At 41.1% G+C, this 27,968-nt stretch overlaps 1 long non-coding RNA gene across 3 annotated transcripts in view; it reads left to right on the forward strand.

The window, feature by feature from the left end:
• Positions 1–27,968, forward strand: part of LOC108587366 — a 112,352-nt gene that overhangs the window by 72,092 nt on the left and 12,292 nt on the right. For all 3 annotated transcript variants that reach the window (XR_002523990.2, XR_002523989.2, XR_002523991.2), the window contains one exon: positions 23,093–23,218. This is a non-coding gene — a long non-coding RNA (uncharacterized LOC108587366). The remainder of the gene's footprint in view (positions 1–23,092; positions 23,219–27,968) is intronic.

Below are 27,968 nucleotides of genomic sequence, written 5' to 3' on the forward strand. Positions count from 1 at the left end.
GATGGGACTACACAAGGATAAGACCATGAATGCTGGCTATCACACAGGGTAGTCATAGAGAATAGAGATGACCCTTTTATGTAGGGTATCTAGGGAAAAGCTTTTTGGGGAGATGCTATGAAAACCAAAACCTAAATGAACAGAGATAGTCAACTGTATAAAGACTTAGAAGTAGAGAGTTCCAGGAAGAGGAAAAGCAAAGATTCTAAGGTAGAAATGAACTTGGTATATTTGAAGAAGAGAAAGTGGGCTGGTAGAAGAGCCAGCAAGGGGCTGGAGGGGTAGCTGTTATTATTAATATTAATATCAAAAACTTTTTTATTATACTTTAAGTTCTGGAATACATGTGCAGAATGTGTAGGTTTGTTACATAGGTATACACGTGCCATGGTGGTTTGCTGCACTCATCAACCCATCATCTACATTAGGTATTTCTCCTAATGCTATCCCTCCCCTTGCCCCCCACCCAACAACAGGGCCCAGTGTGTGATGTTCCCCTCCCTGTGTCCATGTGTTCTCATTGTTAAACTCCCACTTATGAGTGAGAACATGCAGTGTTTGGTTTTCTGTTCCTGTGTCAGTTTGCTGAGAATGATGGTTTCCAGCTTCATCCATGTCCCTGCAAAGGACATGAACTCATTCTTTTTTTATGGCTGCATAGTATTCCATGGTGTATATGTACCATGTTTTCTTTATCCAGTCTATCATTGATGGGCATTTGGGTTGGTTCCAAGTCTTTGCTATTGTGGATAGTGCTGCAAAAAACATACGTGTGTATGTGTCATTAAAGTAGAATGATGTATAATCCTCTGGGTATATACCCAATAATGGGATTGTTGGGTCAAATGGTATTTCTGGTTCTATATCCTTGAGGAATTGCCACACTGTCTTCCATAATGGTTGAACTAATTTACACTCCCACCAACAGTGTAAAAGCATTCCTGTTTCTCCAAATCCTCTCCAGAATCTGTTGTTTCCTGATGTTTTAATGATCGCCATTCTAACTGGTGTGAGATGGTATTGCACTGTGTTTTGATTTGCATTTCTCTAATGACCGGTGATGATGAGCTTTTTTTCATATGTTTGTTGGCAGCATAAATGTCTTCCCATCAAAAACATTTTTAAAGCATCTACTATGCTCAGGATCTTATCAGCCGTATAAATAAGGAAAAATACATCATTTCTAACTTCAAGGAACTGACCTTCCAGTTGAAGAAACATTTCGATGCTTTTTAATTAGTGCAATCAGAAAGGCTAGATAATTTAGCTTCAATACATTCCCATTACCACACCCACATTTTTTATTGTATGAGTTTCAATTATGTTTAATCAACTCAGGAGCAAGACTTTGAGAAAAAAAAAAGTACCAATTAGTTGAGTGAAGCCAAGACTATGCTTTATATTTGTCAAATTTAATGAGCCAGCACCTTTCCAATCTTGGAGAATATGCAACCTGGAAGAGACTTCGGAGATCATTCCATCCTTCTCTCTTCATCTCCAGCTTGATTTTTGGAGAAGAAACGGAAACCAGTGAGCTAGAGAAACCAACCCAAGATCTCAAATATTGTTGGACACTCCTCTATCCACTAATTGGGTTAATAAGCTTAATGAGAACCCGTCCCATGCAAGGTGCTCAGGGTAGCAGAGGAACAACTAAACTCCCACCTCAGTATTTCTAGGTCAGCCTGTGTTCCACAGCAGAGATAATCCAGAAGCTGCCTTAGGTGTGGGAAGGAGCAGTGAAAGGGGAAGAAAGAGGCTAGGACGCAGCCTTCGGGCTCTCCTCTGCTAAACCACAGCAGAAGCACTTTCATCCATTTTATATGTAGGAGTTTATAAATGTCTCTGCTGAAAGAAGATTGAAAGCCACTTCATAACACCATTCTTTTTTCTTTGATAGTTATGCCTAGAGGTCAGCAAACTTCATCTCCTGAACCCAATCTAGCCCACTGCTTTTATGTATATGACCTGTGAGCCAGAAATGGCTTTTGCATTTTCAAATGGTCAACAAAAAAAATCAAAAGATAAATAATATTTTGTCACACATCAAAAAGTAGATGAAATTCAAATCTCGGTGTCCATAAAGTTTAGAACACAGCCACACCCATTTATTTAAATATCATCTCGGGTTGCTTTTGTGCTGCCGTTGCAGAGCTGGGTAGTTGTGACAGACCATCTGGCCTGCAACCTAAAATATTTACTATGTGACCTTTACAGAAAAGCCTGCTGACCCCTGGTATAGCCAAGGGTCCAATAGATGCCTAAATCCCTCCTTCACATCTTCCTTCTCTTTTTATTCCTCCTGCTTCCCAGCAAAACTTCATTATATGTTGGTATTCAAAATGTAGTTTACCGGGATCCACAGGTCTGCCTTTGATGCTAGTGTATTTTGGGGACACTTAACACTAGGGTTTCAGCTTCCTGATTCAAACCACCCATACCCCATCTGCTCTTTCTAATAACATCCTGTAGTCAGCATTGCAGAAAGAGTTTGAGTGATTACCTCCCTACTCTTATCCCCCAGTCAATGAAGCATCTGCTAATGATATGAGCTGTTCTTTCCTGTCCCTGTGGTCCATAAAAGCCTGGGTTACAGAAAGAACGGAGCTGAAGTGCATAGACAACTCCACCACCCACAGCTACTTGAGCTCCTAAATAGCTCACTAGAAGGGCAGATATGTGAAGAGGAGTCTGGGAGACATGTTGTTTATTCTTGTTGAAGGTGTGGATTGCTAGCAAAAGGTTCATTGCCAGAGATAACCTAGGTCTGAGGAAGCAGAGGCCAATAGTTTGTACATGCATCAGAGGGTTAGACAATAAGATGCAGTGTAAAGGTGTTTGTTCTCACTGCTAACCAAAGACAGGCAAGTTAGACTATTAAACTATTCTTTTCTACCCACTAAAATAATTTTAGAGAAAATTTAAAATTACAAAGCTCAGTGCTAGTAAGACCGTAGGGAAAAAGAAACACACACACATTGGAAAAATCATTTTGGAGACCAAATTAGTAAAATAAATAAAGAGCCAATATAATCACGCCCTTTGACAAAGGAATTCGCCTGGCTTCATCTGAAGGCATAAATCAAAAACAACAACAACAACGATGACAAAAAAAAAAAAATGAAAAACTTGTACAAATAAATTCATTGCAAGATATTTACAGCGTGTTATTTAAAGTAACACAAAGTCCCCAAAGTCTAAATGTTTGATAATACATTTTGATGTATTAAATTATGGTAAGTGAACCCAAAGGAAATACCTTATAGTCATTAAAATGACCATGCTGTAACATACAAACTCCTTTAAAAGTAATATGAAAGTAGAAAGGTAGAACAGAGAACATACTGCAATTAATGTAAAAATATGCCTGCATCCGACTAAAAATGAGATAGGAAGTTTCTGACAGTTCTTTTCTGTTAGCCATGGGGAGAATATAGGTGAATATTCTTCTATTTTAACTTTCATGGAAGTTGTTGTAATAAGTAAAAGGCTTTGGTTTACTTAAAAGCATATATTTTAATAAAAGAAGACAAGAAAAAAGAATGAGTCTTCTTTATAACATTACTTTCAGGGATACTGAGAAGCAGCATTACATTTGAGAGAGCTGGGTCATAACCCACGGAGGTTACCTCTCAGGACCGTGATGCAGGGATCCAAGAGGGAAGCAAGCTGCGCTCTACCCACGAAGTCTGGTAATCGTGACATCAATAGAGACGGATGCTTCTGATGGGAGGCAGAGACAGGGCCACTGAGAAAGTGACTCAGCAGGGCCAGATGGTATTTATTCAAGAGCTCATTTATTTGGATCAACTAACGTATGAAATAGCAGGGATTCTGACAAGGACATGCGATACCTCATTTCCTTGAAGATTAAGGAGCTGCAAAGGAAGTATCTATCCTCCAAAGAGAGCCTAAGGAAGACAGAATGAGATTCAGAGGTGGCCAAGCACTGAGCGGAGCCCAACTTCCATGAGACTGACAAAGACAGAAGAGTTTGCCTGGAGTTACGGATTGAACTGTATCTCCCACCTCCGCCCTCCCCTCCCCAAAAGATACATTGAAATCTTAACCCCTAATACTTTAGAATGTGACCTTATTTGGAAATAAGGTCATTGCAAATGTAATGAGTTTAGTGAGGTTGGACTGGTGTGGGCCCCTAACCCAATACAACTGGTCTCCTTATAGAAGAGGAGAGCACACAGAGACACACACACACAGGGGGAGCAGCACATGAAGACACAGATGGAGATACATATAAAGGGAGTATCCTGTGACAGAGAGGCACAGATGGAGTGATGCATCTACAAGCCAAGGAACGTCAAAGATTGCTGGCCATTACCAGAAGCTAAGAAGGGTCAAAGAAGGATTTCCCTATAGGTTTCAGAAGGAGTATGACCCTGTTGAGTGCCTGATTCCAGACTTTCAGTCTCCAGAACTGTGAAGCAATACAATTTCTGTTGTTTTAAGCCATCTAGTTTGTAGTATGGTTTAAAGATGCCCCAGCTAGGACACAAGTATACCCTGAAAGCCTCTGTGGTCAGCTGAGTGAGTCTGAGCTAGTTGCTTTTCCTTGCTTATCTTTTGGATGGCTACAGCTGGTTGCAACTTGGGTCTTACTGATACAGAGACCACGTAGAAATAACCTAGCAATTGGATACCCAGCTTAGGCCCAAAGGAAGGTACACAGAGCAGAAGTGTGGGTTCTGAGCCAGGTACCTTCTCCCCACAGCAGCATGTAAGCATTTAATAGTGGGAGGACAGGAGTAAAATGGGGGAACCATGGGAAGGCGAATGTGGTGCCCAGATAGTAATATGTAGTGTACGGTATGTATAGTGAGTAAGCACCTGGATTCAGAGTTCTAATTTCAGTTACACCACGTAACTAGCAGTGATCCTTTAAGTTACTTAACCTCCCTGTGGCTCAGTTGTCTTATCTGTAAAATGGGACTAATAATAGTTCCTACCTCACAGGGCTATGGTGAGGGGTAAGTGACTTAATACCTATAACTGGCATAGAACTGAGCCCAGTGCATAGTGTGTTAATGGTAAACATCACCTCTACCTTTCCATTTATGCCTTTACAGTTATTCTGTCAACTATTCTATGATGCTAATTTTATTACGTTATGAATAGATAGAGAAACTCAGGCTTAAGAGGTTAAAGGAAAAAGGTTGAAGAACATACACAAAATAAAGCAGCTTGGCAATTGGAGACTGAAACTCTGGCAAGAAGGAGCAATGGAGGACAAAGCAGGAATGTGAGAGGAAAGTCAGGAACTTTCTGGTAAGCAGGTCAAACTGGAAGGCAGATTACCTAGCGCCACAGTGCATCCTTTCTTCAGTTCTTCACTGTCCTGATGTCCTAAGTTCTGGTTGATCTGCCATCAATTTGTTGTATAGCCTTCAGTAAGTCACTTGTATTTCTTAACCTACATCAATGTTTCTTAACCTCAGCACTGTTGATATTTCAGGTCAGATCATTCTTTATTGCAGGAAGGTGTCATTTGTATTGTAGAAGATTTAGTAGCATTGCTGGCCCTTGTGCACTAGATACCAATAGCATCTTTCCCACATGATAATAAAAAATGTCCCCAGACACTGTACCAAAGATCCCCTGGAAGGGAAAATTGTCCCAAGCTGAAAATTATTGACCTACATGATAGGATTAAGGTACCTGTGAAACTGCCTAATTGAGCCATTCTGAGAAGCAAATTTGATAAATATGTTTTTAATCTTTTAAAAAAAAGTATTGCTAATATAAGATATTGTAAGACAAATAAAATATTATTTGTTAGATGTCACTTATCACATGCAAAAAAAAAAAAAAAAGGTAACAGTGCTCTCCTTTCAAAAAACATTACAACCAAGGAGGGAAGGAAAGAAAAGTATGAAGGCAATAAGCATTGTTGAGGTCAAAAGGCCTACGAAGAAATTACCCTCAATTGAGTCAATAAGGGGATTTTATAAAGGGAATAGGACATGAGCCACTTATTGAAGGATGGGAACAATTTCTGCAGACAGAGATGAAATCTCCCTTAGAGAGAGGGAGATGCATACAAAGTCATCACACAGCAGAAGCCAAGAGATAAATCAACAAGAGACTAAGCGGATGAGGACTCCTGAAATAACTTTGTTTTTTCCTCTTCCTAGAAGGCCATTCCCACTTTCACAAACCCAATCATCCTCGTCCTTCAAGACTCAGTTCAGATGCTACCTCCTCCAATAAGACTTTTCTGAACTCCCAAATTTGGCAAGATACTGCTTTGCGTTGTTCCTCTTTGCTCCCAGTAGTACCCCCATTAGTTTCTCTTATGGGCCTGCCATTGGCAGTAGGGTGGGTTGATTCTTCACTGAGTAATTGAATAGAATTGTTTTATGCATTGTAGAATGTTTAGTATTCTTAACTTTCACTCCCTAAATATCAATGATATTCCTTATCACTGTGATGACCAAAAATCTCCATGACACTATCCCAAATATCTCTAAGTAGCAATAAAAACCACATTGCAGTTAAAACCACATCTCAATACTTAATACATTTTGCCTGAAACCGTGCGCCTGTCTCCTCCTGTCGAGAGTAAGCCCCTCGAGGACAAACTGTTGATCTCAATCATATCTGCATCACTAGGACCTACTCCAGTTCCTAGTTTACAACTGGTATTTGATAAATATTCAGTGATCTATCAAAGCCTAGATTTTATCTAGGGGAAAATTGTAAATTCAGAATTGGAAGACAAATAGGGGCCAGATTGTAAACAACTTTGAATATGCTGAGAAACATGAGTTTCATTCTATTAGGTGAAATCATATGAAGTTATCATTTTTGTAAGTCAAAATGGTCAGTTTTCAGGAACTGCATATAACCTTTCCTAATGTAACCCAGTATAATTTTTTAAAAATTGGAATATCTTTTCTGGCTTAAATACCTACCTTTGATCTGATCCTAATTGAGCACCAATATTCATGCAATAATAGATCATATGCAGTAATTTTTTAATTAAAACATTAAAATAATTTTGGTCCTTAACAATTAATGATCATTTACTCACCCCCTAACATGATATTATGTGCTACAAGTAGAGACAGGTACTGCTGTAGGAAACTGTGCTCTAAGCAACGGGGATGGATCCACTGCAGTCTGAGGATAATACTGGTAATAATGAAATAAGGGTGGGGAGTGTTTGAAAAAGAAGGGGAAGAAGAGAGGAGGAAGAAACTATAGACAACAAGGAAAATGTGGGGAAAAAAAGAGAAGGAAAAAATAACAAAGTAGGAAGAGAAAAGAGAAGAAACAGCAGGAAGAAAAGAAAAGGCAGTAGGAGATGATTACTATGAGCTCAAATTTGTTTCTCCCTTTGTTTCCAAGTTCCACTCCAATGCTGCAGTACAATCAGCTCAGAGCCTGATTATCGTGGCTGACATAGCATAGCGCCTGCTTATTTTTAGATGAAATTAATCATTTTCATGTGTTATTTTTGGTTTAGATAATAGCTCGAGTACACAGCAGCTTCTTCATTAGCTGCCAACAAGAATGTAAACAAGGTTGCATCTCTCCTTGGCAGGTTCTCTATTCAGCTCTGCCATGAAGAAGCTGCGTTCCTGCAGAAACTGAGCAAGCTGCTTCTCCTGCAGCCTGAGAGAGATTGCAGAGTGGGGCTTAGGCAGTCAGAAGAGTAGCTGGATGAAAGGGAGCTGGAACTGCTTTGATTCCAATGCTCTCTTTGTTCAGTTTCTTTTAAGTCAGGAACTATGTGTCAGTATTATTGGCATTTGCACTGCATCGTCCTTTGTTGGGGCTGGGGACACTTTCCTGCAGGTGTTTAGTGGCCTCTTGCCAATAGATGCCAATAACGTCCCCACCCTCACCCAAAAATGTCTCCAGACATGGCCACATGTCCCCTGGGGAGACACTCCAAGACACCCCCAGTTGAGAGACACTGATTTAAATCAATACAATGAAACCATAATCGAGTAACCCAAATTATGGTGCAACAGACTCCCAACCACTTCACTGCAGAAATTAAAATTTCCAGGGCTGTCTTGTATATGTGAAAGAACAGAATGCTCGTATTTGTCTCCTCCTGCCTCTGGGTTGCTACTGGAGATCCTTGAGAGACAACTGCTCCAGTGGGCACAGACTCCAAGCTTTCCACTGGTGGCTACTGCTGCTACTACCCCGTCTGACCTTGGAGGACTCCTCAGCTCACTCCTTCCTTGCTTCATACCAAGCATGCACAACGTCTTCCTATTTAACTCCACACAGCAGAAGAGAGAACCAAATGTAATTGTTTCTTAAGTTTTTTTTAAAGGCTCAGGGACACTAACAACAGGATAACCATGATCCCTGCTCTGGCCTTCCCTGGCCAGTGCTGGACTGGCTTGTCATCTCACTCCTAGCTTCTCTCAATGGGGCCAGACATAGCATGCTCTTCCCACTGAAATCTCTCTAGTTAAACCCATTGCATTTAAATGCAGCTAAACTGTGACCCCTCCTTGCACCCAATACCCACAAAAGAAGGCATTCCTCTCAGAGTCCAGAATCACACTCACTTCCGAAGTCCTCACTTGCCACTCCAGGAGTCACCTACTCCCAGGATGACTGCAAATTGGAATACACATGAATCTCTGCTGTTATGCACAGGAGTGTACCTCAATGCTGCATTTTCAGAAAGATAATCACCCAATAGGCTGACGTTAGTGCCCTCCCGAGTCTGGGCACATGGGACACAAACTATTCAGAAACAGTCCATTTTCCCTTAGTTTCTCCTCATCAAGTTCAAAGGGAAACATCTGAAGATAACTCTACAAGCAAATGATCATATTAAAACATGAAGAAGTTTCATTGAAACCTAGAGAAAAGGAAGAAACCAAGGCCAAGACAGGAAAGAAGAACTGGTGGCAGATGTGAGACATTAGGAGGAATAACAAAAAGTGACCAGAAGTCAGCCAGATAAAGTTCACAGGGAGCTGGGCAGGAGGGGAACCGCGAGGTGATTTTCAAAGCAAATGCACCCCATGGTGGAAAACAGCTTTGGGAGGCCGAGGCAGGCAGATCACGAGGTCAGGAGATCGAGACCATCCTGGCTAACACAGTGAAACCCTGTCTCTACTAAAAATACAAGAAATTAACCAGGCGTGGTGGCAGGCGCCTGTAGTCCCAGGTACTCGGGAGGCTGAGGCAGGAGAATCGCTTGAACCCAGGAGGTGGAGCTTGCAGTAAGTCAAGATCTCGCCACTGCATTCCAGCCTGGGCAACACAGCAAGACTCCGTCTCAAAAATAGAAAAAAGAAAAACGAAAAAAGAAAGATACAGAGATACATATAGATTTTCAAGGATGTAAAGGATGAACAATGCTGAGAGATCAGATTTGGGCCAGGTCAGAGTCTGATCTAAGAAATCTAGAGGAGACAAGGATCTGATGACTTGATTTTAGAAGATGATCCCAAGGTTCCTGGCTGTGCTGCCCTACGATGGTCCCTCTGACAGCTGGCTACTACAGAAATGTGCCAGCCACACTACCCTTTAAAAATAAGTACCAACTCCCATTTTCTGTTAAAAAGTTACTCTTAATTTTCCAACCATAAGGCTGGAAAAAAGATCATTTTTTCTTGTATTGATTAGGCCAGAGTGAAATGAGAGCTTACTGTGAGCACTAAGGTGAAGGCTGGCTGGCATCACCCTGATCCCTAGGCCGCTTGTTCCCTTGGGACACCTCTTCAATGACCCTGGGGATGATTTTAGGATCTACACTCGCCCCTGACTTAGAGACACAAATGCACACACACTCAGGCATTCAGGCTAAGTGTTATAGACTAAGGGTTTGTGTTTCCCTAAAATTCATATGTTGAAATCCTAACCTTCAAAGTGATGGTGTTAGGAGATGAGGCCTTTGGAAGGCGATTGGGTCATGAGGCTGGAGCTCTCATGAGTGGGATTAATGCCCCTATAAAAGAGGCCCCATGAGAGCGCTCCAGCTCTCCGCCCTGTGAAGCCAGTGAGAAGTCATCAATCTGCAACTGGAAAGGGTCCTTCACCAGAACTCGCTCATGTTGGTACCCTGATCTTGGATTATCAGCCTCCATAACTGTGACAAATAAAAGTTTATTGTTTAAGCCACACAGCTGATGATAATTTGTTATGTCAGCCCAAAACGACTAAAACACCAAGTCAAGGAATTTCTACTTTCCCAGACCAGTTTAGACTACTAGTTTCCACCTTCTCTGTCCAGTACTGAACGTAAATAAAATATCAAGGGGGAGACAGCTGCTGATTTTCCTTTGCAACACTTATCCAATGCTGACGCTACTGTCTCCTCTTAGCCACAGCCTTGTGGTTGGTGGTGGTTTTCAGATAGAATTTCCTTATCCAAATCCAAATATCAGATACTGATTATCACAGCTTTAAATAGAATCTAAAAGAAAAGTCAGATTGGACTATCCCAGTAAACTTGTCAGTAAAAATAGTGACTCTCACATACTTAAGGCATTCCCTGCAGAAGTAATGATCATCATTAGGTTGGGAAGGATGGCTGTTTCTACATGTGCTAGGAGTTTCTTCTTCATGGGATGGGCTGTTAGTCAAGATTCTTTAAGTTTCAAACAATAGAAACCCAACTATAATTAGTTTATGCAAAAAGACAGGAACTTACTGGTTCCTCTAAAACACAAAATGTGGGGAGATGGGTGTAAGCTGTATGATGGGTTTCTGCCAGAGCAAAAAACCTATCAGGGCTTTCTGTCCTTTCACCTCTCAGCTATGCTTCTATCGATATGCTGACTTCATCACCTTCTATTGAGATAGGCATCTTCCATGCAACACGGACCATGCCAGATGCTGATCTAGAAGCACATTCTAAGGTAGAGATGAACACATTGCCTCCTTCGGTTCCTATTTGAAACCATAGAGAGAGATGCCGATTGGCCTGGCTTAGGCCATGTGCTCATCCCTGAACAAATCAGAAAAGCCCAGAGTGTGGGGCATTATAATTGGCCCAGGCTGAATGGAGCCGTTTAGATCTACAGTGAGAAAGGCAGAAACAATCCTTACCTGTCAGTATACATGACCAGTTCCCACTCCTATCTAAGCCGGTACCGTATCCTCTCTCATATACTCAAACGTTTTGCATTTCGAATGATCTCATAGGTCTCATATCAATCGTTCCTCCCTTTTATTGGTGTATATGTAGGTGCATGTGTCTGAATGTTGGAAAGGCAGGGGAAAAAAGTCAGTATCTCCTACTACAGATAGGATCAATAAAGCTCCTTTAAATCTACGGAAATTTTCAAAAGTTTCAAAGGAGATTTCTAACTTTTCTAATTTTGTGTTACATAATTTTTACCTATCTGTTAAATCAGCGATTTCTCCTCTAATTAAAAGATAAATATGCGGATATATAAATATATCCTTCTATCTTAAAAGAAAAAAAAACAACTTCCTTAACCTCATGTCCCCCTCCAACAACTGCCTTAGTTTTTTCTCTTTACAGACAAATTTATTGAGGGTTGACTATGCTGTCTGTTTCCAACTCTTCACCTCTCTTTCTCTCTTTAACCTGCTTTTATCAGATTTTGTCTCCACCACATCAGTAAAACTACTTTTGTGAAGCTCATCAACATCCTCCATCTGGCCCGATCCGACGGGCCCCAGTTTACTGACTTCTAAGCCTCATTTGACAATTGTGCACACCTCCCTTTCTGAAACATTTTTTTCATTTGGCTCTGTGACCACACATTCTCCTAGTTCTGCTTTTGCCTGCCTGGCTACTCCTTCTGAATCTCCTTTGCTGGGTCCTCCTCTTGTTCACAACTTTTAAATATAGTAATGTGCTTGGCTTAGACGCACTCTGCACTCTCTCTGGGGAAACACATCCATGGCTTTAAATAAAATCTGTGTGCTGACTACTCTAGTTGAGAACTCTCCCTTGATTATCAGGCTTGTGTTTCCAGCTGTTTATTGAACGCCTTCATTAGCATGCCTAGTGATCTTAAATTTACTAAGGCCAGAGCAGAACTTTCCCACTTCCATTTCACATTTGCTTCTCTCCAATCTACTCTATCTCCTTTAATAATAGTACTATTCACTCAGTTGCCCAGGCTATAAAACTAGGAATCATCCTTAATTCTTCCTAACACTTCATATTCAAACCATCAGCAAGTACTACTGATTCTGCCTCCAAGATATATTCTGAATAGCATCATTTTTGGCAACCTCCACTGCTACCAGCTGGTGCACGTTACCACCAAATTTCTCCTGGACCACTGCAAGAGCCTCCTAGCCATCTCCCTGCTTCACCTCTTGCTCCTTGACAGTTCATTCTACACCCAGCCACAAGAGTGATCTGGAAACACATTCAACTCGTATTTCTCTCTTGCTTAAAATTGAACAATCTCTCCTCGATATATTCTGAATTATATTTCTACATGCTCTTATTCCCTTTTACTTCTCCATCCTTTCCTCTCCCATTGTCCTTATTAAAATGAGCCAACCACACTAGCATTTTTTCTGTTCCTCCTCCATACCAAGCTTATTCCCTTTTCAGGACCTCTATTCTGTTTATTCTTTTTTAAAAGTGCGTCCTATACCACAGTTATTTACACAGCTGTCTTTTTTGCCATTCAAATGTCGCTTCTTAGGGAACCCTTCTTCAGCAATCCTTTGTACAACCGGCACACTTAGCTGGTACCTCAGAAAATCTTTATCCCATAATCATATTTTATTTCCTTTGTAGCACTATTTTAAATGACACCATTTATTTATGTAAATATATTTGTGCTTTTCATCTTCCCCCCACTGGAGTGTGAACAGGTACCATATATGTCTTATTCTGTTGATTTCAACTCATTTGCCTGTGTGTCCACAACTCTTTGATCAATATCTGGCAATAGTAAATTCTAAATAATATGAAAGAATAAACTTGTGTCTTCCATTGCCCTTTTCACAGTAGATGTACAATAAGTTGTTAAGAAATAGTTGGATAGATAGGATGGTGGGTGGAAGAGTGGCTGGCTGGCTGGTTGTGTGGCCAGAGATAAATATGCAAAATCAACCAATTTAATATCTCCCCATTACTTGCAAATATAGGATAGTGAGCACGTTCTTTAAGTAATCTATAGCTGCATTGACAACCAGCCCAAGATGTCATAGCTTAGAAAAGTAGTTGATTCTGTCTCATAATTCCAGAATTTCATTGGGTGATTCTTCTCGTCCACATGGTCTTGGCTGGAATGCTGGCATGGACACAGCCATCCAAGGGCTACGTTGAACAGAAACATTCAAAATGGCTCATTCATGTGGCTGTTGTGGCAAAGGTCAGCTGTTCACCTGGGACTGTCAACCAGAGAAACTACACATGGCATCTCCATGTCACTTGGGTTTCTCCCCGCATGGCAGGTGGGTTCCGAGGCTTCCCAGAAGTGAGTGTTCTAAGAGATTCAGGCAGACACTGTAAGACTTGTTATGATCTCGCCTTGAAAGTCCCAGGATGTCATTTCTTCCACATTCTATTAAACAATCACTACTGTCAGCCTAGATTTAAGACTCCACCTCTTGAAGTGAGCAGTGTTGGTGAAGCCATCTTGGAAACTGTCTACCATACCTGTAAACAGACAGCCCACCGGGTTCTTCAGGGAAACCACATTTATAGATTTTGATTCTCTGTTCTTTTTATTGAAACCACTTTGGGAATATGCATCTATGTGTTTTATTTTAAGCAGATCAGATCTTACTAATCACAACTGAGTAAAGTAACAGACTTGCATAACTCCAGCCTTCATAATTCAGTAGCTGCATATTCATTATCTGAAAACTCACTCTTCAGAATTCCTTGCCTCTTTTTGGTTCCAAAAATACAATCTTGTTTCACTTTCTTTAAAGTAGTCTGTGTATTCTAATCAGGGTTCTCTGTTTTTTCCATCGCTATGTTCCTGCCACCTGTTCCCTTTCCACAACCACATTTCCTTCTCTTTAGCACAAAGAGGCTGATAAAGAAAGAAAAAGTCCGTTTTAAAATTAAGAGCTAGAAAACAAGATCTGCACAGTCAAATGAAGATATTGTCAAGGCAAAATATTGAGTCGAACTATTAAATTAGTGATTGGGTTCTGTTCAGGTAGGATGCTACTGTCTTCCCTTTCAGCGTTTGTCACATAAGTATCATACATGGAGTGACAACAAACAAAAGTACAAAACATACTGCACTTCACCCCAGACATACAAATCAGAAGCTTAAGGGGCATAGCTGGACCCCCGCATGTATGTTAAAGATCCACATAGGTGACTCTGTTGTTGTCTCGGCATGCATTACTTCTAGGTATCAAGATACCACATTGCGAAGGAAAACCTAGCTCTTTTACAATTTTGGTTTATCTTATTAGCACACTTGCTATTTTCCCATTGCAGCAGTGATTGGAACTACTGGTTATGTTTGCCAGTGTGTTTTATATCTCAGTTTCTGGATGAACATATTTGTACATTTATAAAGAAAAAGTACGAAGAGAGCTTTCAATATGTGAAGATTCGCTTTCCAGGCATCTTTTCAACATTGATCCTAATCTGCAAAAGACATTGACCTCACAAGAAACAATTGCAATCAGATTCTCACTGAGCTGAGTTTCCTCAAGTGTACCCCTGTAAGTGGGCCACAACTGCACCAGCAGATTTTGCACTTCTCTTGTTCCTGCTGAGGATGAAATGTGCTGAAGCCAATAACGTGGTGAATAATTCATTTTTCCAAGGAACAACTGGTAAGCCTCAGAATTGCTTTTTACCCAAATAGAGAGCAAATTTAAACAATAATAATATTTTCTGTATGTATAGAAACTTCTAATTTTTTAAATCATTCTTCTAACAATGAGGATAATGACCATAGCTGATATTTATCAAAAACTTATCTTGTGCCAAGTTTTGTGCTATTTCCTTCAACATAGATCATCTCATTTAATTTTTGCAACATTTTGAGACAGGTATTGTCATTTTTAGCTCTCTGTTTCAGAGGAAGAAACTGAGGTTTACAAAGGTTAAGTAACTTTCCCAAGTCCACACAGCATTTAAATACACATCATAGCCATCATGCTAGACTGCCTCCCATTTCTTTATTGATCAGTAGACAGATAGATAGAAGCAGACATATAGACTCATTTGATAATTATGAAAACCCTGGGTGACAAAAAGTATCACATATTATGATTACCAAATCAGATAAGAAAACTTAGGCTGCAGATTTAAAACAACCTGCTCAAGTAACACATTAGGAAGGCAAAATCAGTTTTTTGATCTGAGTTCTGTGATCCTTCCATAGCCCTGGGGCACCTCCAACAGAACCAAAAAGATTTATTTAATTTTTGCCTTGCAGTGTGCATGGGAGTGTGTCAGGGGAAAGGGACCGGATATGGCAGTGTACTGAGCCCTACGATGACATTTTCAGCCAAGAAGAAGAATGCTTCATCAAATCTCCCATCAGCCCAAGACTAGATTGTACCAAGATTTTGCAATATGAACATAATGTTCCCTACTGTCCAGGATCTAATCCTTTTCCATCGGGGAACACATTTGCAAACAATGACTCCTAACTGATGAGGAACAGGATCCAACTGTTACTCCACAAACTAGGACCTTTACACCACATTGGAGGCAATAGCCCTGAGGTTAAAGGGCTGTTCCGTGTCTAACCACTGAAGCTCTTGCTTGAAGGAAGGTTTCCCAAAATGAACCCCCAAAGAAACTGAAAATGGCATGAACGTACATCCTGTTACTCAACACTCCCCGAGTTTCATAACGTGAAGTCAGGAAGAAAAGGTGCCAACATTCCTGAATGTTATAATCATTAAGGAGCAAACTCTTAATGTTCCCACACTTGAACGTTAAAGAGATGGGATCATTCAGTCTCCTCTTTACTTATGGAATTGCTGCAAAACCATATGGGCTGAATTAGGCATCCAAGGCTAATATTTCCTACCATTCCCTCTGGGAGGCCTTTGGGGCTCATCCCAGGCAATTGGCTTTAAAGACAAGGATATCCTATTTGGAAACATAGTCATGAGCCCTGATATTAATAAGCACTTTCTAACTTCAAAGCATCTTTATAACCATTGCCCTAATTAAATCTCATAACCTCCCAGAGAGAATGCAGGCTTCATCATTTCCACTTTACAGATGGAGAAACTGAGGCAGAGCCCTATGGAATATGAAACCATATCCCACCTGATTGAGCAACCACTGGAGATTTTAATCAGTTTCAGACTAAATTACAATGTTAAAGTTTTAATTTTTTCTTTTACCATTTGGTGAGATTAAAACAAGCCATTTAATTGTGTATTCTGATGGTTAAAACCACCAGACCTGGTTGTGTGGCCTTGGCATAGGGATCAAACTTCTCTAAACTTTAATTTCCTCACTGGGGAAAATGAAAATAATAACAGAGTCTACCATAATGTTTTTCAGGTTAAATAATGTATGTTAAGTTTCTGGCATGCAAATAAGCACTCAATAAATTGTAGCAGTTTAAGCCAGCTTATTTTCCTTCAGCTACCCATTCATTCCTTCATTCACTCATTTGCTTCTATTTATTACAGCCCATTGAGTGCTGAGGGCTGTGAGGTCCACAAAGGACATGGCAGTGAACAAAACAGAAAAAGGACTATTTCCTACATATGGAATATATCTTATTTATGATTATAAATTAATTCACACAAAATGTGGGTTATTCCACATTGTTAATTTTGATCTGATCTTACACTTACTTTAAAAGGTCTCTGATTGTTCGTTCACCTGAACCATCACAGTCCTTGTGCAGAGTGGGGCAGCACTGACTGAGTTCTACTAGCAAATGCTGGAGATGTGGTTCCTGTTGGCCTTTTAACTGATGTGATGGAATAAAGTCTTCTACAATCTGACTAGTTTATAAGTGGCAGAGTTTGAATTTATTTTTATCTCAGTGTATGCAGTTTTGGAAGTCCGTATTAGATTTCTGTTGCTTGCAGGCACTGTACTGGGCACTGTGGTGAGGAGGAGAGGCAGGAGGAAAGGCTTAGGCAATGCAGTAAGGCTAACTGAGGCCCTGCTGGAGCCACAGCATTTTGAAAAGAAATAGTATCAGTAAAAATGTCATTCCAGGGGAGGGCACAGGATGAGCAAACCCATGGAGGTTCTGTTCTCCACAGCTTTTTGTCTGGGGACCTCAATGATCTAAGAAACTCCAAATTGTCTTCTGCACTTTTCTAATTATATGTATTTATATAATGTCTGTATGCATATGTGTATATGTGTGTGTACAAAATATACATATGTACTTTTTCATCAAACAAATGCTTGTTGAATAGTAACTAAAAAAGGCATTTATTGAGCTTTTATTCTAGGTCAGAAATGCTGAAGGATGCCCTGACATATATTAGTACATTTAATCATCCTGAGATTCCTATGTATATAATTATTTTTCTCATTTTACAGAGAAGGAAACAGATGTTTGGAGACATGAAAAGTTTGCTTACGGTTTATAAGTGGCAGAGTTGGAAATTAAAGCCAGGTGTGGTCATTATATTCAAATGATCATCATACCAGAAAGGATGAAAAGGAAGGAGGGAAGAAGGGATATAGGAAAGGAGGAAAGGAGAGAGGGAGGGAACAATTTAAAAACCATTCAGGCTGGGCGTGGTGACTCATGCCTGTAATTCCAGCACTTGGGGAGGCCGAGGCAGGTGGATCACCTGAGGTCAGGAGTTCGAGGTCAGCCTGGCCAACAGGGTGAAACCCTGTCTCTACTAAAACTACAAAAATTAGCCGGGCATGGTGGTGGACACCTGTAATCCCAGCTACTTGGGAGGCTGAGGCAGGAGAATCACTTGAACCCAGGAGGAGGAGATCGCAGTGAGCCAAGATTGTACCACTGCACTCCAGCCTGGGTGACAGAGTGAGACTACATCTCAAAAAACAAAAACAAAACAAAACAAAAATTCGGCAATACTAAGGGATGGCAAAAATGAGCTATATAATTCATATCCACATTTGAAGACCCAAGAATTTAGTGTTTGGACCCACTGAGAGAGGATGGGGAGACACCTATCAAGAGAATATATGTGATGAGAGAAGAAGGAGGTGGTGTAGGTAAAGATGGAAGTGTAGCCATAACCCTGCAAGCCTCATTGAGAAGAGCACCATAAGCTGCAGAGCAGTGGCAGCATAAATTATTTTGCACAGGAGAACAGACATACATCTGGCACCTCTCAGCACCCACTGGCCAAGCAGAGCCTTCGATATGTCAGTCCAAGCCAAGGAGTCATCTCTGTCCAGCCAAATCTTTTCATCCTTCAAGATCTAAATGAAGTCTCTCTTCCCCAAAGAAGTCTTCTTTTAATTCATTGTTTGCAGAAAAGCAATCTCCAAGAAATGTTACATGAAAATACTAAGCCCCCAATGCCCTCTCCTTTGTTTGAAGCCCTTATAAATAAAAAAGTTATAAAATTGACAATAGTTAATATTTACTAACTGTACATGAGGTTCTAGGCATGTTTTCATTATTTAGGCATCATATTTTAAATAATTGCAATGATCTTTAGAATAAGCTGCTTTTTATTCCCATTCTACAGAGGCCATAATGGTTAAGTAATTTTCCAATGTCACTTTACACTCAAGTGGCAGAGCAAGGTGGCCACCCCAAAGCCCACGTTTCTTCTCCTCTAGAACAGTCTTCCTTGTGGCTGACTGCTTGAAGATTCAGCCAGGTGTTAAAGGATCAAGACTGGAAGGGACTGGTGAACCGTTTGCAGTGGTTCCAAAGAAGCCCAGAAATGGAAAAGAAAGAGGAGAGTGAGAAACTCCATGCGTGGAAGCTTGATCTGCTTTGAAAAGAGCTCAGCTTAAAGGATGATATCATGGGGGCTGTCAACAGGAATCAGAGATGCACGTCCAAGGGCAGAATCTAATTTCAATTCCAGGACATTTCATGAAACAGAATGCAAAGCAACAATTATCTGCTAAATGGAAAATTAAAGGCATAAATAAAGTCAAAGCTCAAACCAGTGAGGCAAAAATCACACAGGCTCCAATTTCCTTTTGCTGCTTGTAGCTGCCAGTTTGAAAGGAAGGACACATGGGGATAGTAAAAATATGAGAGCAATGGACCACGTTTAATCAATAGTGATGCCTCTGATCCCACAAATGCTCCCCTTCCCAGTATTAGCCCTTCTCCACCTACTGCCAAAACCCAGCAAGCTGGATGGAGCAAGACCTCTGAGAAAGAGGCCCCTGTTCTCTCCATAGGAACTTCACTTTCCTATAAATGAACTCCAGCACTGAGTAAGTTCTGGTAAAAAAAAAGAGCTTTATTTCCCCAGACTCCTTGTTCCTCCACTTCTGCCAAAATACATTTCTTAAGTGTTCCAACCCGAAACACACACATGAACACACACACACACACACATGCTGCCAATTTCTTGGTATTTTGTCAATACTGACTTTGCCCCTTTTCTAAATCTTCATCTCCAATTAAGGCTTCCTGTTTGATGGATAATTGGTGACACATGACACAGAATAAGCCCAGTGGAAGACTTTGTTTCCCATGGGCCCATATGTAAGACATTGGGTCAAGTGTCAAATGCTTTGGGCCATGGTTTACAACCAATGTTTGTGACTTCCACCCCTCCTCACCCTCTGTCTTCCCTGCTGTCCTTTATATTCTTCCCCACAAGTATGTTTCAAATCTTTTCCCTCCTCTTGATGCCCACTGCCTCTTTTACTTAGACCATTGCAAAGTTCACCACTTCAATTCTGCCCTCAAAACATCTGCAAGAATGTGTTTTCTAATCCATAAATCTGATTATATTTTTTTCTTTGTTCAGAAAACACAATGGGCTCCCATTGCCTACAAAATAAAGACCACTCTCTATGGCCATGCCTACCAGGACCTTCATCAATAACCCCCCTTAACCTCCTCTACCACTGATGCCATTCATTTATCTTTTCACTCATTCATTCAAAACCATGAAGCATCCACTATGTGCCAACCATCATTCTGGACACACAGCCAAACTAAACTTCTCTTTCCCAAACACTTCCTGCCCTCTTACAACACTGCTTTCTCTCACAACGTTCTCTTTGCCAGAAACGCTTCTATTCCTCTTCTATCAAACTCTCATTCATCCTTCCAGATTCAGCTTCCTTTGTGTGCCCTCTGTGAAGCTTTGCCTAAGACAGACACACACGTGCACACACATGTTCCAAGCAGGTTCTCTCTTTTGTATCCCCACCCACCATGGTTTTATGGAACGACCATGACTTGTATCACTTTGAGGAATCACTGCCTGCTTATCTGTTTCGTTTCTAAGGCAAAGATTGTGTCAGCCTCAAGGGCAGGAGAACGTATATACTTTTCTGTATACTTAACTCACTGATTGGCACATAAGAAGTGTCGGTGAATGTTTGCTGATTGACACCTGCCTCCACCACCTGGCAAAAAAAGCCACTCTGCCATTCCAAGCTATTCTGAGGAGTGAGCAAGGTGAGTGGCTACCTACCCAATGACACCTTTCCCATCATGAAATTTTACTCTCACCACCAGCCTACACCCCAGTCTCTGCAATTGCGCCATTAGATATTTAGTTCTCAGTACACACCACCTTTTTTTTTTCATCTTTCCACTCTTATTTTCTGATCCAGGAAACACAGTCCTTAAGAAGACTGAATCTGAAGTCAGAGTGCTTCTATGAACCCACCAACTTTGCCATTCTACCTGGGCAACCTGGTATCATTTCCATTCTTCACTCATGAAATAGGGATCCTCATAATACTCAGTCTCACAAGGTGGTTGTGAGGATTAAGGAAAGCAGTACTTATGAAGTGCTTAAAATAGTAAGTGGCACACTGTGAGTGCCAACTATGCTAAAGTATTTGCTATTATTGTTGTTGTTGTTGTTCTTATTTTCTACCTAGCCCTACCTTCACCTTCAAAACCAAGGTTTTCATAACCCTTACACTCATCCTTCCCTTTCAGGCTTCCCTGCTGTTTCTTGCCTTGCATGTCTCTCTCTTTCATCTGTTCATTCTTCATGATGGATCTCGAGTCTCCTTCGTAAAGGCACCAAGACCACTCCTCACCCATTTGTCTCACCACTGGAGCCTGTGCATGCCCAGATCACAGCATTCGCCACTTCTGGTTTACGGTCCATTTCTCCTATTAAGTCCAGAATGCTGTGACTTCAGGGACAGTGTCTATGCACCTAGCATAGCCTTTCTGAAGTCCTTCCCTGGGCTAGGCATTGCGGCAGCTTCTGAGGATACCACATAGCTCAAGCATAGTCCCTGCCCTCAAGAAGCAGACAAGAAACTAATCTGAAGGTCTATGGTGACAATAAATGTGGTATCGTTCTTGGCAACTACAAGGAAATCAGTGAAACGGGGAGGACAGAGAGAAGAAAGCCCAGAAAAAGAAAAAGAAGGAGGGAGGAAAGAAAAAGAGAAGTGAATTGAGGCCATGGAGTTACTTCAGTTGTCAAATGTTCCACTGGAATATATTTACAACTATGAAAAGGAATTACTTTCACTATTCCAGACACATTTTTGCTGATTCCTTTAGCACAGTGTTTCCCAAAGAATGGCCACCATGCCCCAGGAGGCATTTGACCATAGTGTGCAGAAGGATATTTTAAATTGTAATAATTGCATGCTTTAATGTGTGTTAGTACTAAGTTTCTAGCCTTTCAAACCTGTCTTTTCATGGATATTATTGCTTTATTTTGAGTGAGTGTAAACAAATTGCAAGTAAGAAAAACTGGGGGGGTTCTGATTTCATGTCTTGCCTAGAAAAGAGCTTCTGAGGAGAAAAAATTTCTAGGTCTACCACCAAGAAGGGTAGGGGACAGCTAAAAGTCAAGATTTCAGAAGCCAAGGGCACACCTTTGGCTCTCACCCTGCCTGACCAGCACCTTCAAAACTTCTATGCACACTCAACAGTTATAAAGGAGCTCCTCATCTACTTTTGGTCAGCAGACTGCAAAAGTCTCACATGCTCTCAATTCATACACAGAGAGATGAAAGCTGGGAAAATTAAATGAGTCATTAATATTTCACTAGTTGAGACTAAATCTATCTGTAGAAAAGGTAGCCTGACCAACTGCACTTTTTAAATAAACTTTGTTACTCCCACCACAGAACATGTTCCACAAAATCAGCTTATGTGGGTAATTCTTTTCCAGCCTTAATCGCAAACCCCCAAGGAATCTCATTTGGACTCAGCATTTGTGTATAAGCAACAGCAGAACAAATGGTGCAATAGCTCATTAATATCTTTCTTGGCAGGATATGCTGTTAAAACATATATATCAAGTTATAGTCTTGATAGGATCACACCTCATTTTAAACAGTACATGGGGCTCTGCTACCTGCAGGGTGTTAGCCCTGGGAAACAAGCTGCTTCCAAAAATAAAAATGTCTAACCTGCTCATTATCTTGCAAATAAATGACTTTGTGCATCTTCCTCTTTTTCTCATGCTTACTTTTCCCTTGTATTGTGCCAGACTTCCTGTACCCTGTTATTGTAGGATATTGTCCTGACATGCTACAACACAAGGCAGTATAGTGAATATTGACACAACCAGAGCACCATGGCAAAAACACACACACAAGAAGAGCAAACTGAAGACTTTCTCTATTGATTCAGGTAGCAGAACAGCCTGAGGTCAGGCAGTAACATATTTGATTAACCTTCAGTACACCAGAGATTCCTAACTATCCTCAGCTGAGCATTATTGCTGTAGCCAAAGCAGGAACACCTCTGAACCGAAGAAGGTCCACTGATATCATGCTCAGGTAGTTGGTCAGGTAGATTGCTCATCCGCTCCTAACTCAGGTGGACTGTCCACACCTGGACGACCTCACCCTGGTCACTGCGAAAGCCACTAGTTGAGTGAAGACAGGCAGTTGGTGTCATTCAAGACTACATGATCACCAGACCAAATTAAATTATGGGTTTGTAGCATCCCTAATCCCCCTTCTCAGTACAGAAATTGTCTTGCGTGTTAGACACAATTTTATCTGGAACTGGCAATGAAATTTTTTTTCCTGGCTGTCACCCTTCAACCAATTGGTTAACTCCTATTTCTTCTTCAGATTTCTGTTCAGAAAACACATCTTCAGGAAAATCACCCCTGACTCACCCAGGCTAAGTCACAAGCTTTTGTTATAAGCTCTCATCATACCATATGCCTCTCTTTCAAAACCAGCACCTGCAGAAATGTAAGTGTACATTGATTTATGTAAGTATTTGAATTATGACTGTTTCTGTATTTGTTCATGAGCTCCCTGAAGGCAAGTACTTTGCCCGCTTTTGCCTGTTTCATAACTATCATGCCTAACACACAATAACCTCTCAATTAATAGCCAAGTTTATTAGTAAAAAAAATGAATGAAAAAGTGAATGAATGAAAAAGTTGCTACCAACATAGGCATTATAATGAGATGATATCAGCGATCTGAGCTCTGAACAAATTTATTCTTCTCTTCCTGGGTACATACCTGAATTATATTTCCCAATCTCCTTAGAGTTAAAATATAGTGGTGTGACTTTTGAGACACGGGACTTCCAGGTCTGGCCCTGGAATCTCCCAACATGTGCTTCTTCAAGCCCCTTTGCCCTTTTGGCTAGCTGAGATTAAAATCAGCATAGCAATCTTAGAAGCAGATGTTAAGGATGACTTAGTTCTGTCGCCCTAGGTCCCTCAATGAGCACATGGAGCAGAATCACCCAACAACATGTTCAGCCATCTTCAGAACTGTTAAATTGAGCAAGAAAGAAATTTCTGATAAGTGTGAGCCTTTATGTATGTGGAATTTATTTGTTATATCAGTTAGGGTTACTTGAAGTAATACAACTCTTCCCAGTGATCCTCAACTAGAAAAGAATTTGGAGGGCATGTTAGAATCTCATGGGGAAAGGGGCTGTTGGAAAAGTCTTCCAAAGTATAATCACTGTCTTATGTACTTTATACATAGTTTGCAATAAAAGCAGAAATGTAAAGATATATTTGACTAGATGAAAGGATTTGTGGAGGTGTGGAACACACACATTCACCCACATGTGTGGACGTAGAAGGCAGATACAACAAAAATTATGGTTCATCGCTAATAGTGGCAGAGGATGGGTTTTGAGCCACTTCCCTTCAAACCAACCACAACGTCATAAGTGATTACCATCATTCTAGTTCCTGTGAAGAAGAGAGAGCTGTGAAAAATGCTTGATGCCCTCAAAAGAGATAGCACAAAATTTCATTTTAAAAGGCTTGCCTCCTATGTGATTCACTAGAAATGAAACCCTGGAAAAATTACTTCACCCCTCTTTTCCTTCATTTGTTAAAAAAAAGTGTTTAAATTTGCAACTCAGCAGTGTTTTAACGTTATATGATTCAATTTGTATAAAGGGTCTTGTGGAGAGGAGATAAAAGTACATCAAATATTATAGCCAAATGTTTCTTATGCTGGAACAGTTAGGTACAAAGGGTTATAGAAACGTAGCCTGCCAGGTTGAATAGTAAAGAGGAGGAACAGAGAAGACTTACAGTAAGAAATAATCCCTAATTCCAGAGCCAAATGTGGGATTCAAATAATAGAGGTTCTAGCAATTCCGAGGTGATCAGGTGGACTTTCCTGGATGTTCTGGGTCTTGACCTGATTGCTGAAAAATGAATACAAATTCAGAGAAGAAGAAAGCTAGTATGAGACTATCAAATGATCATCAGACATTTCTTGAACACCAATTAAATTGCTAGGTATGCTAAAGTTTACAAAACTGGTATAGACACCAAGAGTGAGATATCAACAGAGACTCCCCAAGAGCTAAGAGGAAACCACCTTGGACTAGAAGTCAAGAGACAAAATTCTAGACTCTACTCTGTAATTAACTACCTATTTGAATTTGGAAAAATCACCATCAACTTTCCCAGCCTCATTCTCCGCATCTGGGAAATGAAGGCGTCGTCCAAATGATTACAAGCTTCTTTTCCTGCTCTTATTGCATGATTCCACTTCCACAGCCCTCCAGCATTTTTTAGAAGCTGCATCGCTCCATATAGCCTGCAGGGGGCACTAGACTGGGAATTAGAAAACATGATTTCCCTTCCAGCTCCACCTCTGACCAATTGCGTGACCCTGGTGAAATTGCTTAACCTCTCCCTATCTCAGCTCCCCATCCATAAAACAGAGGGACGAATAAACTCTCCTCCTACCACTAAGAGGTGTAGCCAGAGTTAATACCCTCATCGTCCTTTGAGCTCAGCAGATGAAAGGCACTGAGAAAAGTACAAAGAATTTTTATGTGCTATTGACTTTATTTTATTTTATGTGGGGGAGGGAGTCGGCCCCAGCTGGAAAGCTGCTTTCTCTGAATCAAAGGGCAGGAACCCAGCAAGTTTCTCAGGATTGGGGCCTTAGACTGGGCTGTGTATACAGACAGAGCCAGCCAACCCCACAGTTCAGTTTCCTTTAACCTGGCGCTCCAGGCAATAACTGTGCAACTCTGCAATTTAACAATGTGTTCTTTGTCCCACAACTGTTCTCGTTTCTCAACTGCCCAGGTAATATGTTTGGGCCTGTAGGAAGAGTCAAATAGTTAATAAGGGAAGGGTTTGGCATGCCCTACGTAAGTTCTACCAGCAAGTCCCAACAAGAAGGCATTCTGTGTCTCCTGATTCCTGACCTACCCCCAAAATGTACAAATGTACAAGGAATGAGCCCACTTTCCCAGCAGGCTGTAATACCAGTTTGGCCTATATCAATGCATTGGTGAGCTGTGTTTTGTTTATGGTTTTATGCCATCTATTTTCCCATGGATATTATGTTTTCTAAAGAGCCCTTAAGTTTACGTCAGCTTTTAAAGCTACCAGCAGCACCATTTCAGTTCATATTAAGCCCTTAATATGGTATGAATAGGAGAGCTATTAGACTAGAGAGCCATAATCGCCCCTGAGGAAAACATCCATCACCAACCTTTATGTAGTCCCTGAACTTCTAAAAGGTGTCATCTCTCTGGGGTGTATCTGGTGAGAGCTTTCTCTGGGAGATGCCAAGAAGCCAATGCATTAGATGAAGCTTAGAAGGGCATTTTCTAACCATTACAAATTGCCTAGTCTAGCATCTCAATTTCATCTACGTGATGAGCCTTAATTAAATTTGTTGGGGTTTGATCCTTTATCCCCAGATGTGGCGCTGACAGAGATTGCTGACATAAATAATGTGTGCTCCAAGTGCTTGCCAGGCTCCTGGCTCAGCCAGGACAGCTGTAGCTTTTTGAATGTCATTCCCAAGATATCCTGCAGGTGTTCAGCTTCCCCCAGTTCTACTCTGGGAAGAGAGCCGTGGGCAAGATCAGCCCAGATGACACTACTGCATCTTGACAGAGCATTCCCACTGGACAGGTGCGCTACCTGCAGACACCTCCAACAGTGAAAGAACCCCCCGGCTGCAAGTATGTCTCGCCAAACTGAAGGCATTTCTTGTATAAGTCTTGAATCTGATGTTCTTTAATAAGACTTCCTTTAAAACTGTATACCCACGCACCTGAAAACGTTATCAGGCTTTTCCTTATTTGACAGCAATATTCCAGGAAACGGTCCAAGTAGCAAAATCTTCTCTCAGTGGCTTTCTGGTTCCTCATTTCTGACTTGTTTTCCTGCTGTCTACTGGAGCCAACGAGAGGCATTCTCACTCTGGAAGTTGTTAGTTCATTACAGCCCAGGTTGATCTCATCTGGTTCTGGGTGGGGGTTTTCTTCTGAAGATTGGCTGGTAAAAGCCTCCACAAAGTCTTAGCTAGAACATTCAGAGCCCTGTGTCAACTTCCGCCTCAACCCTGGCTTGAACTTAGCTGACAGCCCTATCGATTTGCTCAAAGGAGCTTTTTTGCTGCAGGCAACAGAAAGGAGTGGAAAGAACACAGGCATTGGAACCTGCCAGACCTAGGCTCGCCTCAGGCTCTAGGACTTGCTCACCATGTGATCTCAGACACATGACTTCATTGCTGAGTCTCAGTTTCCTTATCTGTGAACCAAGGATACTCATACCTTCTTCACAGGACAAGAGAGGCACATACAAGTTCATATCTGTCTCTCCATTTCAAGTGATTCTTCCACATCAGAACCAGTTTGTCTTCCCTGGCCTGGTCTTCTTTCAAAGGATGCACAAGGCCATTTACAACTGGGAACAGAAGAAAAACTTTGGCAAAGCAGTTGCAGAAAAAACAAAAAGGATGAGATACAACAGCAATTTTTATTCTTTTCCTGGTGGAAATCCAATCAAGAAGAAGAGTTCTCCTTTGATTCTATATGCTACCATTATGCCCAAAGCTGAGAAACTAGTGTTTGCCCAATACATTACAGTTTGCATGAGGAGCCCGTATCTATGATGGTGTTTGATACCCAGGCTTGATTAGTAGGACTAAAAAATTGCCACCACTTCACAAGTGAGGACAGTAAACCTCAAAGGAGTCAAATAACAGCCTAAAGTTTATGTAGGTTTAAATGGTGGATCAAAGAAACAAGGCTAGTCTATGAATCCAAATCTGGGGTGCTTTCTCCTCTTGTATGGCCTCTCTTGCTCCCATTGGCCTGTGGGCATTCATTATATACTTCAGTTTGTTAAATGTTAGGAGGAAAGTCCAGAAAGTAAATTGCTAACACAAAGCAAACAAATGAAAATTCCAAATTGATAGCCTGTTTTCTAGCACAAAAACGACATTATGGCATATAAAAAGCTGACACCACCTGCATTGCTAGTTCCCTCTATCACCCCTTCTTTCTGACCCTCTCTTTAGACATAAAGAAGGGCTGGTCATTTTTACATGATCCCATGATCCCTGGACTCTTTGATTTCTCAAGGCTTAGACTCGTGCTGCCTAGAATGTCCTTCACTCCTCTCAGGCTGGTACATTCCAAGTCTCCCTTCAGCACACAGCCTACATGTGAAGAGCATGATCGCAGCCCCTCCAGCAAGCCCAG

Source organism: Papio anubis, chromosome 8 (genome assembly GCF_008728515.1).
Source record: "Papio anubis isolate 15944 chromosome 8, Panubis1.0, whole genome shotgun sequence".
Taxonomy (NCBI): Eukaryota; Metazoa; Chordata; class Mammalia; order Primates; family Cercopithecidae; genus Papio; species Papio anubis.